This window comes from Montipora foliosa, unplaced genomic scaffold (assembly GCF_036669935.1).
Source record: "Montipora foliosa isolate CH-2021 unplaced genomic scaffold, ASM3666993v2 scaffold_436, whole genome shotgun sequence".
In the NCBI taxonomy this organism is placed as follows: Eukaryota; Metazoa; Cnidaria; class Anthozoa; order Scleractinia; family Acroporidae; genus Montipora; species Montipora foliosa.
The window spans coordinates 226-6,378 of NW_027179741.1; the positions used below are offsets into that span (position 1 = coordinate 226).

Genomic DNA, 6,153 nt, shown 5'->3' on the forward strand with positions numbered 1-6,153 from the left:
GGATGACATGACAAAACATATCACCTTTACCGAAAAGTGATCGTGTAAAAAGCGAACCAAAACTTCAATGGACGAAGCTACAAGCGAGGGCTCCTCGGAGAGAGATCATTAGTACCAATTTCTAGTATAACTATATCCGGGGTTGAGCTAGAAGCTACATGGAGATCATGAGACCAAAGTTACAGTTACCTTAGAAAACAATTGTCGATGTCCTGTTTCGATGAAGAGCAGGGCAGCATGACACATTACTCCGCGTCCCCACATGATCAACAATGCGCTTTTATAGGGGGTATGAAGGATAGCCCCCGACCACTTACCCTGTCCTGAATTGGTAATTATTAATCATAATTATGGGAAACTTATAGTAATGAATTGCTTAACATAATTTTCGGGTGAAGACATAAAAATTCTATTTGTAAACAAATATTTCATTTATCCTATCCACTTCTTGGGTTGATAAATCAACCTCGTTCCTGTCAGAACTTCCTACAAGGATTCCCTTTTTGCTTTTGATTATACAATGAGCAGAATTGTTTGCAATTTTCATCGGATGCCTTGCACCTTCCAACTGGTTGCACTCATCTGTAAAAAATGAAACTTTCATCTAACAGAAATAAATTCACCAAAAATTGACTAGTTTGTAGTTCAAAATATAGTCTCAGGCTGTTAAAATGGTTTTGAATTTGTAAAGTTTGGTTCTTGATTTCCTTTGTCTTCTAACCTTTATTACATGTATTATTTACATTCATGAATCAGAGACAAAGGAAATTGAGAAACCAAAATATAAAATCATTTCAGCTAAAATTTATTTTACTATACAGCATTATTTATCTAATAATAAAATGAGCGAAAGAAACTTTACACTACGTTTCGATGACTCCATGTCATCATTTTCAAGTGAAAATAAAATAAAATAAAATAAAATAAAATTTGATAACTTAATATATACCACGCGAGGTGATGAAACGTAAAAGCGTGCATGTAAATAGTGACTAATTTACATAAATAGTTATGCGCGTATGGAGTCTGATTGTGTGTGCAAGCATGGCCTCTTCGTCTTTATGAATAACATTTCATAAATCTGACAGTCCAGTTTTCCGTTGCACTTCTTTAAAACGGAAAAATTGTTGGAAAGGTCGCCGATGGTTTCAAGAGCGTGGTCGTTCTTTAAGTGCTTGCCGATCGCTGAATAATGGTGCTCGTCAATACGTTGGTGTAAATGGCTACTGTAGCCGACATACTCTGCATCACACAGATCACATTTATAATTAGAAACAACGCATTGTTGGCTAATTATAGGTGGTTTGGGCTCACACATCTTGAGGTCTTCACATATTTTGCGACTCTTGAACACAGGTTGAAGAGTGTGATCGATTTTGCTGCTTAGATCTGATAATTGCCTTTTCACTGCGTCAGCTGACTTTTGATCTTTAAAAGGCAAAACCACTCGGTGAACAGCATTTTCATTGGTGGATAATTGAGCTTGCTCTGCATGGTTTTCAGACCCCACTGAGGTGAAAAAGTGAGAGATAGTGGACTTGATGAGGCTTTGAGATGATCACATTCAGATTTCAAAGACTCCCATGTGGACGACAGGTGGAACGCACGATTTAACATGGTCTTGAGCAGCGATTTCTTGTACCTTTTATCGACATGGCTTTGGTGGTGAAGCAGTAGGCCAGTGTTAGTTGGTTTACGATAAACACTAGTTTCCAGTTTGCAGCTTTTTTTGAGGACTTCCATACCGATAAATGGTAACCTGTTATCAGACGCTAGTTCCATGGTGAAATTTATGGATGGATGACAACTATTAAGCGTTGATAAGAAATCCTCTGCTGCTGGTACATTTTTCATCGTAGCAAACGTAGACAAAGTCTAAAAAGTGGTCGAAAGCATCCGAACAGTTCAGTGCTAATGTCATCAGAGAAGAACTTAGATCAAAGCTCAAGCAGAAGGCGACCTTGAAGGATGAGATCAACGCGATTTACGACCAGATCCGTCTAAACTGCACGCCGCTTCAATACATGTGCATCGTAAGAACTATGGTAAACCTACGGACGAAACACAGTGAGAGTGTAATGGCCAATCACACCAACAAAATAATGAGGCTATTAAACAAGGATCATGATGTCGACAAGCACATCCAAAACATTTCATCATACAAGCTCTCATTCTTCCAAAAGCTTGTTCTCTGCCGAGGTTTAAAGTTCTCCCTCCCACAACGCATATCTGTCATCGATATACAAGCGAATTTCGAAAAATTCTGTTGGAAACTGGAGCGTACTCTTGCCGATGACAAGAAAGAGTTAACCGCTGCGACCCTTCGATCTATCGCACTTAATTACATCGTATGCAAATCACCGAAGCCGCCAAAACCACTTCAAAGGGCTATACAGCAATTGAAACGACTTGACAACATCGTCATCACGAAGCCAGATAAAGGAACTGGTGTAGTCATCATGAATAAATCTGATCATGTTAACCTGCTGAGTCAAGCATCTGTCAATGATACATCGAAGTTCACCCCTGTCAGCTTAGAGAGACCAAGAACGAGAGGCTGACCAGTAAAGCATTACCACCCCCTATTGCAGAAGGAGAAACACTTCGAATCTGTAGTACGGAAGATTTTGCCAAAGCAGATTGCCAATTGAGTTTGCCAGGCAGGCTCACGCCTTGCCCATTTTTATGGACTCCCAAAGACACACAAAGAGAAACTATCATTGAGACCTATCCTATCTGCCACCGGTACCTACAACTATGCCCTCATCAAGTGGCTCGATGAGAAGCTGAAGCCCCTGTCAGTCAATCGCTATACAATATCGGATACCTTCTCTTTTGCTGAAGAGATTCAAAACCTAGTCATCGACGGAGATGACATTCTGGTATCCTTTGACGTCACGTCGCTGTTCACTAATGTACCGCTTCAAGAAACTATCGAAATCATCGCTGAGAAGGCGTTTGTTGACAACTGGTTTAATGTTACACACAATCTTAACATTACAAAGCCTGACCTGGTTCAACTTCCAGAAGTTGCAACTATGAATCAACTATTCCAGTTTGATGGTAAACTTTATGAACAGATTGATGGCGTGGCAATGGGCTCCCCTTTGGGTCCACTCATGGCAAACGCATTTCTCTGTTCTATCAAGGAGAAACTAGATCATGACAACAAGCTCCCTGAATTTTACAGAAGGAACGTGGACGACACGTTTGCTACGATGAAAAATGTACCAGCAGCAGAGGAGTTCTTATCAACGCTTAATAGTTGTCATCCATCTGTAAATTTCACCATGGAACTAGCGTCTGATAACAGGTTACCATTTATCGGTATGGAAGTCCTCAAAAGGGCTGCAAACTGGAAACTAATGTTTATCGTAAACCAACTAACACTGGCCTACTGCTTCACCACCAAAGCCACGTCGATAAAAGGTACAAGAAATCGCTACTCAAGACCATGTTAAATCGTGCGTTCCACCTGTCGTCCACATGGAAGTCTTTGAAATCTGAATGTGATCATTTCAAGGTGATGTTTACTAACCTCAAGTACCCCGACAGCCTCATCAAGTCCACTATCTCTCACTTTTTCACCTCAGTGAGGTCTGAAAACCCTGGAGGGCAAGCTCAATTATCCACCAATGAAAATGCTGTTCATCGAGTGGTTTTGCCTTTTAAAGATGAAAAGGCAATTATCAGATCTAAGCAGCAAAATCGATCACACTCTTCAACCTGTGTTCAAGAGTCGCAAAATATGTGAAGACCTCAAGATGTGTGAGCCCAAACCACCTATAATTAGCCAACAATGCGTTGTGTATAATTATAAATGTGATCTGTGTGATGCAGAGTATGTCGGCTACACTAGCCGACATTTACACCAACGTATTGATGAGCACCGTTATTCAGCAATTGGCAAGCACTTAAAGAACGACCACGCTCTTGAAACCATCGGCGACCTTTCCAACAATTTTTCCGTTTTAAAGAAGTGCAACGGAAAACTGGACTGTCAGATTTATGAAATGTTATTCATAAAGACGACGAGGCCATGCTTGAACACACAATCAGACTCCATATGCGCAAAACTATTTATCTAAATTTGTCACTATTTACATGCACACTTTTACGTTTCATCACCTCGCACGGTATATATTGAGTTATCAAATTTTATTTTATTTTATTTTATTTTCACTTGAAAATGATGACATGGAGTCATCGAAACGTTGTGTAAAGTTTCTTTCGCACTTTTTTATTATTAGATGTTTAACTAAATCTAATTTTATTCGAGCATTATTTATACACTTTTAATCTGTCAAAAAATCCTTTGCGTGTATCCTTGGCTGTGTATGATTGCGATGCCAGTGCATGTTCAAATTTCAAATCATGAACATGTTTTATTACAGAAAATATCTTGATCTCCCCACATGAGAGGGTTAAAATTGGTTCAAATCCTTCCTTCCCTTTTGGAAACTTTAATTAAGTTCATGCTGTAAAGTTTTGTCCTTTAAGACCCTGCTCTCACTAACCATATGGAATTTTCAGTGACTATTCATGGGGTTAGTAAGACTATTTTCCTGGAACCAAACTAACATTCATACAGCTGCTACTTAATAACTTGCCTTTTCAACAGAGAATTTGAACTGTTTGGGAGGACCCTCAATGTACCTTGACAGATGCTGTAGCAGTTCTCTTCGAGCTTCTTTCTTTGCAAATGTACACTCAATGTTCTTAAAGTTGCACTTTGTAGTAACATATCTCCTTACAGCCCTTTCAAAGGGAAAACACCAGAAATTGTCTGGGTGGGAAAAACGAAGAGAATTACTGGAAATGTGGAGAAGGTTATGCTCGGTGACTACACATGAAGTGAATCCTCTGTGATCCTCAGTGAGGATCAAATATCGGCTGGCTAATTTGAAGAAAAGGTGGGCATCCTCAAAACTCCAACCATCTCTTTTAGCGCAAACCAGTTCAGTCATCCTTACTGCCAATTGCCAAATGTGATAGTCCATGTCGTCTAGTAGGTCAGCAAACATTACTTTAGATGCTGGAAAGGCAAATTTGTGAAGTTCTTCTGCTTTCCAGAAAGGCAAACGGGAATCAATACCATTAGTTAGTCTCCCATCTTTAAGTTCTATAAAATCATAATTTTAGTCAACATTTATTGAATTCTGAATTATTGTTCTTTTCTTTACTTCACTGACAGTAGCTTAGGTTCCTTAATTATAATTATAAAAAATAAATTGTCAAGTGATTGACTAGCCAGAGTGTTAAAAACAATTAATACAAAGATTTCAGTAATGTAGAAAATGTCTGAACAATTTATAAAATACTAACTTTGTAAATCAAAGGACTAGGGTTAATGCATCAGGGAAGCATTTATTTTGTACATTGCAACCTGTGAAAAAAAGACGAATTTGCACTTTAAGCCATTGTGCGCGAAAAAGTAATAAAGAATTCACCAGTATAATACTTTCATGAGTTTACACACAGAATATTCTTGGTCACAAACCTGCTGTCCAAGGGAAGGCCTTCAGTCGTTGGGCAACAAGTTTACATCCTTCTCGGAACGTCTTCCTGGTTCGGAAGATTTGTGGGCTGCAATAACAGAATTACATGTATATCCTAAGCCATTGCTGATTTACTGAAAAGTCTGAAAGCACACGCGACTGAAAACTTAAAGTTATTATTTTAATGACAAGAGAGTTTAAGCTTCATTTATACGGCAAACATGAAACGGCAGTGATGACCACGTGACCATTTTCCGCCTGTTTTTCTTGGTTTGCTATTTTGCTTGACAAGAAGTGTTTTTATGCTAATTAGGAATGAGCTCTCGTATCACGAGCAATCATTGCTGTTCCATAAAACATGCTACTTAACTTACAACCGAGTTTAACAAAGTGGAACATACAAATTGAACAGATTCAATTCTACTAGTAATGGACAGTCAGGCATCATTTCGGTTTAAAAACTGTGATTGTGAATGCTACAATTTAGGTCTATTGGATCACGAAGGTTGGTGGAAAAGACTAACAATGCGTATTCTAAATTAACTTTAGTTTCATCATAAATACTCTTGTTTTTTCGGCCATTTTAACTGTTCAAAATCAATAAACAATTGTTTATAGCAGTTTGTTTACTTTTTTTGATCAACTGTAGTTGTAA

At 38.6% G+C, this 6,153-nt stretch overlaps 1 pseudogene; it reads left to right on the plus strand.

Moving 5' to 3' along the window:
- The first annotated feature begins 2,699 nt into the window (after positions 1–2,699).
- Positions 2,700–4,088, plus strand: LOC137988943 (uncharacterized; annotated as a pseudogene).
- Positions 4,089–6,153: the final 2,065 nt, after the last annotated feature.